Source organism: Nuphar pumila, chromosome 11, assembly GCF_984573655.1.
Source record: "Nuphar pumila chromosome 11, dmNupPumi1.hap1.1, whole genome shotgun sequence".
Classification (NCBI taxonomy): Eukaryota; Viridiplantae; Streptophyta; class Magnoliopsida; order Nymphaeales; family Nymphaeaceae; genus Nuphar; species Nuphar pumila.
The window spans coordinates 48580127-48592827 of record NC_143259.1 but is presented as its reverse complement, the minus strand read 5'-3'; positions in this window follow the sequence as shown (position 1 = coordinate 48592827).

Here is a 12701-nt window from a genome sequence, read left to right as displayed (position 1 = left end):
CCGGCCTAGGAGCTTTATTGCCTTTGACTTAAAAAACTATAGGCCGCACTTCCTCATCAGTGATAGGTGCTAACAAAGACTCATTCTCCTCCTAAGAGATACACACGGCCCATCCCAAGATGACAACAAATCAGAACATACCTCATCTTTAGAAAGCAAATCTTGGAAAAACTTGAAACGCTCTCTTTCGATACGTGAGTGTTCTGAAACCTGGGAGTTGTCTATGAGAAGGTGATTAATAGTGTTGTGCCTTCTTCCCTTCACTGAAGGGATAAAGAATTTGGTGTTCTTATCTCCGTCTTGAAGCTAAAGTACATGGGATTTTTGCCTCCATTGAGATTCCGCTTGCACCAGTGCTCTCTCTAGCTCTCTCTTGATGTTAATTTCAGATTCAACACCTAAAGGGGTAGGAGAGCCACAATTCATCAAAATCTGAACCTCCAAGAGCTGGTTTAGCATAGCATAAATTTTCCTTCTAGATACCCAGATCTAGCCTTCTTTCAAGCTAGAAGCTTTCATCTCACATCTTCTAACTTGTTCAAAATATGAATCATAGGACAACCAAATTGCTGAGCATTCTGAAATAATTTCCATGCATTCTGGCTTTGACAGCCACCACTCAAAATACTTGAAAGGCCACTTAATACTCTTCCACACAACTCACTCAGAGTAAAAAACTAGCAATGAGTGATCTGCTACCAATCTTGGAAACACCTTCAGAGAGGGATTCTAAACTGATGCTTGTAGGCTAGGACTACTTCAGAGTTAAAGGCTAATATTAGAACCTCATATCAGTCCTAAAATTGGTAGAACAGATATGGGCTTTGATTTTGCAAATACCCAAAATCGGTTTTGAGAAAAACCTTAATTTTTGTAATGAGATGAGGTTTTTCCCAAAAATGATTTTGGAAAAATTAGTACACTATAATTTTATCAGTCATAAACCCCATTATTTGAACCATATCTATCCTTATGACCTTAGGATAGATTGGTTCATGAAAAAAAAAGAGATGACAGAAAAAAACAAGCAAACAAGTACAAAACATTTTTGCTAAAATCTCGGCATTTGCTGAGGTTGATTTCGAAACCATGGAGGGACTAATCCACACGTGGATCACTCAAAGGCTTGGGGTGAATGGGTTCAGATCAGTCTCTGACACCCTTAGACAACACAAGGATTCACGCAAAAGCAGCTGAGCCTGAGCTTCAGTGGTTCAAGCCCAATGCCCTAGTAATAGCGTGGGCTTAGATCAACCGATCTTGATCAACTCAAGTTGTGACATATCTAACAAAAAAAATATCTTGTTTACACCGACTATAGATATCATGCTTCAATCTGTGAGTTCTTTTTTTTAAAAGAGAAAACTATTAAAACAAGAGTTTCATTTATGAATAAAGGGTGTTCTTTTGTGTGTGTGTGTGCACGCACTTGTGCATAGTGGTCATAAGTTGGCATGTTTTTGCATTCCTAAGTAACTTGACTCGTAGACGTGACACAATATTATACATTTGGTACAATACCATAGTTTTGGAAAAAAAAAGAATTTGAACAGGGAACATGTCGACATATGCATGCATGTGTGCCTACGGAGGTGTGCCTATGTGCATATGCATTCAGAACCATTAACTAAAACAATAGAATATGAATGTTGTCTTAAGTACAGATTTATGATCAACAAACCTATAATTATGTTTAGTAGCAATTAAGTGAGGAATGCAAAGTAATAGTTAAATTTTTTTTAATCAACAAAAAAAAACAAAGAAAAAGAGTAAACCGGCTAGGGTATGCCAATCCCCAGTCGGCTGTTCTTGGACTGCCGCAAGCTACTGCTGCCTTGATAAACTGCATGAAACCACACGCACTCACGATAACACTGAATGTAATATGGTTTGGTCGGATTGATCTACATTCACAGATCCAAGATTTTTCTTCTCTCTCACTCACGTATGAGACGAGAAGGTTCCCTTAAATGCTCAACTTGTTTACATTTTGATAAAGATTTATATGTCAAGAGAATCTCATCTATATCCTTTATAACATGTTTGATCCATTTGAAAGTTTCCCAAGGTTATCTAATCTCAACCCTTTAGGTAACTTTCGCAAGTTACCTTCTTGTCTATCCTTATGGTGATAGACCTTATCCCTTCTTCTTCTCGATAGATCTAGAGTGTTGGATATCTCTTTATCCAAATTTGGATCCAAACGTGGATCAGTTGGAGGCAACGATGTCTGATCCACTGGATTCTTAACATCTCCCTTCAAGTTCAATGGTTTAGGAATAATGTTGAGCTTGTCTCTCAAAGCATGGAACCGAGCATGAGTGAGAGCTTTGGTGAAAATGTTAGCTAACTGGTCAATGATAGAAATATACCGAATGGAAAAATGTTTTTGGTAACGTGATCATGTACAAAGTGCAAGTCAACCTGAATGTGCTTACTTCTGTTGTAGAAGATCAGGTTTGCTGACAAATATGTAGCACCCACATTATCACACCACATGACGGGTAGAGAGGCCATCGAGATGCCAAGTTCTTGGAGAAGATAGGATATACATAATGTTTCAGTAGCAGCATAAGCAAGAGCTCAATATTTGGCCTTCATACTAGACCGTGCAACAGTAGGTTGCTTGCAAGCCGATCAGGAAATAAGAGAGGATCCAAGAAAGATAACAAGACCACCAGTGGACTTGCGATCATTAGGACTGCCAACCCAGTTTGCATCTAAAAACGTGGCCACTTAGAATTACTTTGTTTTATAAATAACAAGACCATGAATAATGGTGTGTTTTGGATAACGAATGATCCTTTTGATTGTCGTCCAATGAGTAGTAGCGGGGTTATGCATGAACTGACACACTTTACTGACCACAAAGGATAAATCAAGTCTTGTCAATGTAACATATTGCATAGCCCCCACAACCTGACAATACTTGGTTGGATCTGAAAATGGGTCACCATCAATGATAGACAATTTGACCGTGTACAAAGGTGTAACAATAGGTTTGGTTCCATCCTTTTTCGTGCATCGAAGTAGGTCACCCACATATTTGGATTGTGATAACCACCATGTGTGGGAGTGACCTCAATACCGAGAAGATAATTTAGGGGACCAAGATCTTTGAGAGAAAATTCCTGACCTAGTTAAGAAATCAACTGTTAAACATATTGAGTGTAATACTTGAAAAATTCGAATGATTTTATACATATCGGGCCCGGGATTCGTTACTCGGATCCAAAAGGAAATATATAAATGGGTATTAAAAATATATACGTAATAATATTGGGTAATTGGGGTTGGACCCAAATGGATCCAATATGTGGATCCACCATTCCCTTACGACCCGGATCCATGTGGATCCCTCATTCTTGGCTGACCCAGATCCACGTTAGAGTGAATCCGGCATCACGGGTCGCGAGACCTAGACCTGGCCCTCTATTAATAAAGCACTGATTACAAGAATCATGCCTAGGGCACAATTCTTGGTGAAAATCAAGAATGGGGAGAGAGGTTACGAATCATAACTGACTCTCCTCCATCTCTTTCAGAGAGGAGGAGAGATCGCAGCGTTAAAAGGGGGTGAAAGGGGGGGGGGGGGGGGAGAGAGCTTATTCTGTCTCACTCTCTCACCCCTCATCTCTCTTTTCCCTCTCTGGCGTTCTTGCTCACGCTGGCAGAGCTGTTGTTGCTGCCACCATCGCCGACGACCTTCTTCTCACAGCAAGCAAGGAATCGACGCCCTCTCGCTACAGCCATCTCCTCCTTCAATCGCCAGAACAGGTAGGTTTTCCTGTTCCTTTTTCTTTTGGGTATTTTGTGGGTTAAGCATGGGGTGTGGGTGTAGTGAACAGGGATTTAAGGGTGCTGTAAATCCCCAAATCATGGGAAAAGTTTTAATGGCTGTCGTAAACCCCAAATAGGCAGATTTAGGGATTTTGGCTACTATGAAACCCAATTTGAGGAAAGTGTGTTGTTTTTACCCTGTGTGTTTACCCAAACCTCATTCTGAGTTGAGACCGGATAGTGGTTCCATTCATTTTACCCCGGTGTGTTTCATTTTATGTCATTTCCTTTTTGTCCATGATATTAAGTGAATAATGATATGTGCATATACATTCTAATGCAGCCTGCATCAGTCTGTGTGTTAAAATTTATGTTCTGAAACTTGTTAATCTAGGTTCGAGTATAATAATGAACAAGTCACTCGTTCAGAGGGTTCCTATTTGGGAATATATGTTAAACCCTCTTAAACGAGTCCTGACTCGCGTATGTGTAACTCGTTGAAATGAGGCAGAATGGACTGTGGTGGGAAATTATCGAGGTTGGGTTGGGGTCTTGATCCTCGGTTGTACCATCCATCTTCATTTCTGTTTTGTTAATTCCTGCTAGGACTGGCCCTTAATTTACTTTTATGAGCCAACCTTCGTCACCTTGTAGAACTCAGGCTTGAGCTCTTGATTTCCACTTATAACTACAGGTCACATTAACTTTCTGTTTCTCAACCTCTTGCAGTGCTGTGAGGATCAGTAGCGTATATTGCTACTATTATCATGTTTTGGCCTTCATGTTTGCATGTATAAATGCCTTTGCCTATGTGTGTTTATTTACGCACATGTGGTTTTTGTTCCGTATTTCTTATACTTGTTGTTGGATATGTGAAAAGTAATTTCATGCATATTTTAGAAGTTTCTATCATATTCGTTGAATTGATCTGCTTACTCATGCGTGTATTGGCGGGCGCATTTGAAGAAAACTGATGCAATTATGTAGACCAATCTTGCATCTTATCTACATCTGAACATGTAAGAGTTATCTATTACTGAGTATGCCTTATTACAGATTTTTTTCATTACAAGAACCCTGAGTAAAATCCTATGTTCAACTCTTGGGTATCTCCCAAACAGAAATAATGATAGAAAAGATGAACTATACCCTTCGGAAATTTAGTGGTTGATGATAGCCCCATAAAAATAATAGCAAATGGACTGTATAAGGAATTCATAAATTCAGGGAGGGCATAGAGTACTATAAGTTATTGTCTATGAAACTTTATAAGGTCCTTTATATGATTGACTTGAAAATGTATATTTCCTAGAAGTGAACTAATAATTGAACCTATAGGTCAGTTGCGGTTGGCACTTGAATTGCTAAGTCTGGGAATTAGGGGTTCAACATTTGTACCTTGAGTTAATAAAGTTAATACATAAGTCAATGTAAATTTTAATGCTTTTGCCCGACCGGTTTAAAGGTATCGGGGCATCGGTGTTTGTGCTGTAAAATTTGTAACATGAGAGATATTTGATTTTTGTTAATATGTTATGGCTTTGGTACAGGTGCATACATGATATGATCGTGTGCAGTCCTGAAATTTCAATTTCTAGATCTGGGTTATATTCATGTGTGCGGATGTTAACGCATGTTATGAATGAAAAGTTTAATGTGCCTACATTTATGGGACATGTTTGATTATCGTGCATTTATGATTTGGTTTGAAATGCATGTGTATGCATGAAATCGATGTGTATTTGGCATGTAAAATCTTGCATAAATGTTCTCATGTACTTTTGAATCATGAATGAATGCATGTGTGTTAAGTGATTTCACGAAAGCAATTTCACACGGATGGTGAACACATGCATATGACTGTGGTAGCTCATGTACATCGTTATATTGGTATGAATGAATGTGCATTTGGAATCATGTTGGTAGCATTGCATAAATTGCATATTGTTATGATTTTTGCGTATGATGCATCGATAATCTAAATGAATCATCACAGGCCTCGAGAGCCATGAGCTTTGGTTTGCTCTTTCTTTAATTGCATCACATAAATCACATTTATAACATGGTTTTAATTGTGTTGTTCTATGTGTTGCCACAGGTTGTGGTCCCGTGAAGAGCTTGGCATGCTGTTTTGCAAGCTTATGTTTTCATGTTGATTTGCAAATTTATGAAATTGATATTATTGTCTTATTGCACTGTTCTCTTGTTACCACGGGTGGTAGACCATGAAGAGTTGCGCATGCTGATTTGCGAGCTTATGGTTGCATGCTGATGTGCAAGCCTATGTTATTAATTTTACATGTTGATTTGCAAATGTAATTTTATTGCTCCATATTGCCCTGTTCTATGTGGTTCCATGGGTGGGATTCCGTGATGGTTCTCGCAGAGGTAGATGCGAGCTTTTGCCTTGTTTTTGCATGCTGAATTGCAAAACTCAATAGTTGGCTTTTAATAAAAAAGATAATGAATAAGAACAATGTAATATACATTTTGGGATATCTCATCTGGAGTATGGGAATCTTAGAGATCTGGTCTTTGAGAGACTATGAGAATACAAAAACTTCGTGTGCTTTATTTTGTTCCCTGAACCCGATATTGAGGTTCCTTCTTCTGACCATGGTTTTAGGGAGAGTCTGTCACTTTGCCTGGGGGTTGTGTGTTTGACACAGTTGTTGTTGTTTTGGTACCAAGAAAGTGGCACTTGTAGGCGTGGTGGGGTGTCCCTAGTGTCCCCGACATTAGATGTAGAGGTCTAATATTCCGATGGATGATGTTGTTTTCTGATATCGGTCGAGGGCTAAGTTTGGAACCCAGTAATAAAATACAAATTTTGTGTTAAGCTACCCTGGAAACCTAACTTGACCTCGAAGATTTTACCCGTTTGGTGTATCCGCGGGCAATGGTAATTAAAAAGAGGAACTTGAAGTTGTGTGCATTTAATAGGGCATGCATATGGACAAGGGAACTTAATGAAAGATAATAAGAGGATTCATGCATTACACATAAGTCATGCATTTTCCTGCTATGCATTAGATCATGCATATTTCAATTGCTTCCTCAATCATTACATGATAATGAGTATATGGTGTTTACTTCCTAATGCCTGTTAAAGGTTTGTTACATGCTTCTGCTTTAATGTTTCTGCATGCCTAGCACTTATAACTGTTGCATGGAAAATTTCTTAAATGCTATAAATTGTTGGCTAAGTTTTATATATCTTACTGTTGTTGTATAGTTTCCTTTACTTCTTTCTGTATATACTGGAAATCATACACGATACCCACATCACATACTTGACACATGATATACCTGCAAGAAAAATTACAGTAATTTTTACTTAGACAGTTGTAGTCTAATTTCTATAAATATATCATTTTTTAGGTAAAGAGTAGAGCTTATGAGCGGCTGCGGGATGAGGCATCAGATTGAGATTTTGGATTTACTGTTCCAGGGATAGTTAGAGAAACTCTGATGTTATTATTCATTGATAATGAAATGAATAAATGTTTTGGTCTTACTCCCCACTGTAATGTTCTGGAATACTTAATCTTATAGTATTTATGGTTTCCGCTGTTTAAAAAAAATTCTCAAAATTTGGGTTAAGATTTCGGGGCGTTACATTGAGGATTATTACCAGTAACCAATATATTATCAACATAAATCAAAGTATAAACTTGCACAAAGGCATGTTAGAGAATGAATAGAGAGGAATCTGTACGAGCGCCTTGATAACCTAATGTGTTTAAGAACTCACTTAACCCTTCAAACCAAGCCCTAGGGGCTTGCTTAAGGTCATAAATGACTCTATTGAGCTTGCAAACATGAGTAGGAAACCAAGAGTCAGTAAACCCTTGTGCTTGAGTCATGTACACCTCTTCTGCCAAATGCCCATGGAGAAAGGCATTTTAAGCATCTAATTAATGAACAGATCGGCCTCTAGAGGCTACAATGGTAAGCACAATACAAATAGTAGTAGGTTTTATAACCGGGCTAAATGTTTCAAAATAGTCTACACCTTCGTCTTGGGTATAGCCTTTGACAACAAGGTGGGCATTATATCGTTCAAGACTACCATCAACCTGTCTCTGGATTTTGAAAATTCATTTATAGGCTACCACATTGAGATTAGGTGAGAGGGGGGGGGGGGGTGTAAAAGTGTCCAGATTCAATTTTGGAGAAGTGTATTGAACTCAAGAGCTATACTTCACGCCATTTGGGGTGTTTGTTGGCTTGAGTAAAACATGCGAGTTATGGGTCCTATTGGAGTTCAACTAATAATGCCTAAGGAAGAGGATATTTGGTAGAAACAAAAGCTTTGGGTCTAAGAGATCCTGTTTGAAAATGATTGACCATATGATGCATACGAGCAATAGGTTTGGAGATGGGTAAAGAAGAAGAGGAATCAGACGACTCAAGAGTGGAGGACAAAGGGGTGATAAGAGGAGAAGGTGGTGATTGATCATCTTGTAAAGGAAGAGAGTTGGAAGTAGGAACACTTGGAATGACCAGAGGAGGAGCCGATATACATAGTGGCTCGCAGGGCAACTGGGAGGATTGAGGAGCAGCAGGGGTGATTGAGAGGTCTTTAATGAAAAATACGGTCTCATAAAAAACTATGTTGCGAGAGACAAAAACCTTATCTTGGGACTAATCGAGACAAAGGTAGCCTTTATATTGAGAACTATATCCCAAAAAAACATATTTGGTGCTTCTAAATTGTAATTTATGAGAATTAGTGGGCCGTAAACAAGGATAAAACCAACAACAACCAAATACATGCAAAAATCAATAATCGGGGACTCTAAAAACGCTTTTGATAAGGAGATTGCATTTGAAGGCTAAGAGAGGGAATTCTATTGATTAGATAAACAACTGTAATAAAAGAAAAATCTCAAAATTTGTGAGGCACGCCCAATTGAGCCAGTAAGGTTAACCCAGTTTCCATAATGTGCCTGTGTTTTCTTTCCACGGATCCATTTTACTCATGAGTGTGTGGACAGGAAACACGATGGTCAATACCACACGACTTGAGATATTCAGAAACAGGTCTGAACTCTCCTCCCCAATCCATTTGGACAACTTTGATTTTTCTCCCAAATAGATTTTCAACAAGTTGTTTGAATACTTTGAACACATATAGCACATTCGATTTAAAAGAAATAACATAAATCCAAGTAAATCGAGAAGGAGCATCAAGAAAACTAATATAATACTTATGTCTATGAGTAGAAGTAATGGGCGTTGGCCTCCAAACATCGAAAAACATAAGGTCAAGAGGTTGTAATACTTAGTGTGTGGATTTGTCAAAGGGAAGGGTGTGACTATTTCCCTGTTGACAAGCTTCACATACCTTAATCTTAGATTTTTTGGAGTAAGGCAGCTCAAATTTATTAATAACTGCATTAACTAACTTAAAAGTAGGGTGGCCAAGTCTCTTATGCCATTGATGAATGGAAATCATGTCACCAACATATGCTTGTGGTTGCTCTCCTTTATTCAGATCAAAATGATAAAGACCGCATTTACTTGAGCTTTGTAGCATGAGTGTTCCCGTTTGCTGATCCTTCACATAGCAGCAAGAGGGGGTGAAACTCAAAATAAACATCATTATCTCTAGCAAACCTCTGAACGAACATAAGATTTTTTATGATAGAGGGGACACATAAAATATCTTTCGTAAGAAACGTAAACTTAGAGGAGGTAAAAGAGGAGTTACCAATGTGGGAGATTTCTAATCCTTTTCCATTTTTCAATCATTACTTTGTCATTGCCATAATACTTATAATTGATGGACAGGTTGTTGATATCAGCAGTAACATGAGGGTATGTTTGATGGCTTGTCCAGGGTTGGACGAAATGAACAAAAAAAATGGGACAAAACATTGGTTTTGTTTGTTGTGTAATAGCTCTTCCAAGTCCAACGTTTGTTTGGACCGTACTCAGTTGCTATGTTTCAAATGTTCATTGTTTGATGTCTGGTACAAAGAAACCCTCAAATTCATCAAAATTTGGTAAGGGGGGTAGCTTTTCAGTGTTGTAGGATGGATTTGCTGCGACCCCGATTCGTTCAACAAAAATCATTGATCGTACACTGGTCGATGGATCGGCGACAAGCCTTGCTAAAGAAGGAGCTTGTTGTTTGCTAAAGAAGGAGCGGTGGATCGAATTGTTTTTATTTTTTATTTTGGTTCCCTCCATTCCTGTTCCTTTTGTAACAGGGGGGGGGGGGGGGTTGGATAAAAAATAACACACATTAATGAATGTGGCGAACGTGCGGAATACCATCTGCCACGTCGAATGTTTGTTAAAAAAGATGTTCTCGATGTCTTTTTCTTTTCGTGTGATGCAGGGTATGAGCCATCAAATATACCCTGATGGGATGCACCTAAATTGGGGTACCAACCTCCATTATCAAATTGCAACTAAGAAGCATGATAAACCTCGGTTGTGGTTTCTTCTTTTTGGAATTTGTAATCATGACACTAAAGAGCAAAACGACCAGACTGACCACATGCTTGACATACCACAAGACTCACAATTTAAATTTTGATTATAGGTCCTATTGTTGTTACCTCCTCTCTGGAATCAGCCACCATAATATCGGCTATGGCCTCCTCTATTGCGGCCACCATGATAAAACGCATGGCCTCTATTGGGCTGATGTTGGGACATATTGGTCATTGGGTTCATAGGTTCTGACCCATCAGATTCAATGACTTGATTTTGTGCCTTATGAATCAAGAGATAACCGAACATGCTTTCAAGGTCAATCATTTCATCTCTAGCATTGAGAGCAGTCCTAAGAGATTCATAATCACTCGATAGAAGACTGGCCATGATAAATGAGGCCAGATCTTCATCGGATATTCGCTTTTTGACTAAAGCCAATTGATGGGCCAACATTTTGCTTTGTGAAAATATTCGGTTATGGATGAACTTCCTTTCTTCATAGTTTGAAGTTGGAAATGAACTTGTTGGACTCTGGCTTTAGAATAAGCTAAGTATATTCATTTTAGTGCAGTCCAGACCTCAAACTAGGTCAGCATTTTGACAACTTAGCTATGCACTTGGTCGGTTAGAGAAGACAAATGCTAGCTCAAGAGAAATTGATCTTGGTGTTGCCATTTCAGATACTTAGGATTAAAATTTGTCTCTTTTCCAAATGTGGATTAGCTGGAGCCAACGACGTCTGATCCAATGGATCCTTAACATAACCACAGTAGTACAGAGTTGTTGTGTTGACCAAGTGGGCAATAGCTACTGCACCCATATGGGTGTAGCAGGCCGGCATCAGTCGGACCCTACCTCGCCTACCATGCATGCACCGGGTGACTAGAAAGGTGTGTCCCTGCTAGTGCACCGCAATTGAACTGTAACAAGCTTGCCCCAGGCTTGCCACATCCCAGCTGCAGTCCCAACAAAAAAATAGTATTATGATGACAACATATGACAGTTGTGAAAGGAAAAAAAAATTACTAGGCATCTACTTGTTTTGATTGTCTTTACCTGTGCAAATTGGGAAGCGACCACTACCTGGTAAATTGATCGTAACTCTCAATCTATGAGGAGTTTTTACAAACGGTTTGTGGGGTATGAAAGGTGACAAATGAGAATACCCATGACAAAAAATGAATCCCAAACATAATCTACACAAAGCAGGGTGGTTGTTGTAAAAGCAGGATAATTTCTGCCTAACCGGATCCTTAATCGGGTACGAGCCGATTAATTATGCAAGGCATAGGCTTCTGATTTTGATGAAGTAAATGGGCTGACATGATATTTAATGTAGAATATGCAATTGATTTTCTGAATGCATGTTTTAAAATTTGATAAAGCATGTCACTTGAATATTTTGTTATTGCATGCCACTAATTGAAAGTTAATACTAAATATGTAAATGCATGTATGCTGATGTGTGTGGCATGTGACATTGTGAATGCATGATGTTATTTTTATTCAATGCCTAAAATAAATATATGAATGAATGCTAATGTGTTATGATTAATATGCATGGCATAAATATGAAAATGACATTGAAATCATGCATCAAGGTGCCCAAAATGAATGCTCAAAACATTAAGATAGGTTCACTATGTGTGTGCATGAAAGACAATAGGATTAATATAATTAAAAGATCAAAATGAGGACATTAATTTCATTGATGCTTATAATGATAAGGTAAGCAGTACTTTCAACTCCGTGGAACTATGTTTTAAGCACGAAAGATTGCTTCTCTCCAACCACAAAGATATGAGAAACATTCGCAGTATTCACAGGGTGGTAGCTATAAAACTCATGAGTAAAGTCTGGTATATCAAGATAGTGGTATTGGGCGCTTTCTCTCAACAAGGTCATCCCTCATTCAAAACTGGCCATTGGTGCCCAGCCAGGGTTAAACCATAGATTGTTTGAAAATACCCCTTCTAACTCATTACCCTGATCTAGGTTAAGCTTGTATTAGTACCTACAGGGCTAAGAAGTGAAACAAAAATTGTATGTGCATTAACTTAGACATGGCATGCATCATTTAAAAAGATAACTTAAATAAAAGAAGTTACTCACTCATGCATGAAAGAGCTACCTGTTCCACATTGGTAAGTACATACCTTATTAATTATTCATGCATAAATTTGGTATTTACTTTTGAATGTATTTGTGATATGCAATTTTGATTGAAAGTGTATTTTTGAATGAATATGTGCTTAAACAAATGTTTGTAAGTGAATGAAGCATGTATCATGTATATTGGTTTAGTCTACATGTGTTGTGTTTAGTACACTTTCCTGGGACTTGATGAGTCTAACTCCAAATATTACATACAAGTACTGAATGAGGATGCCTTGTGATGGCGGGATGTTGCGGCGGGTCAAGAACCAAATCTTTTCCTTTATTGGGCATTTTTTGATTGGATAATATTTTGT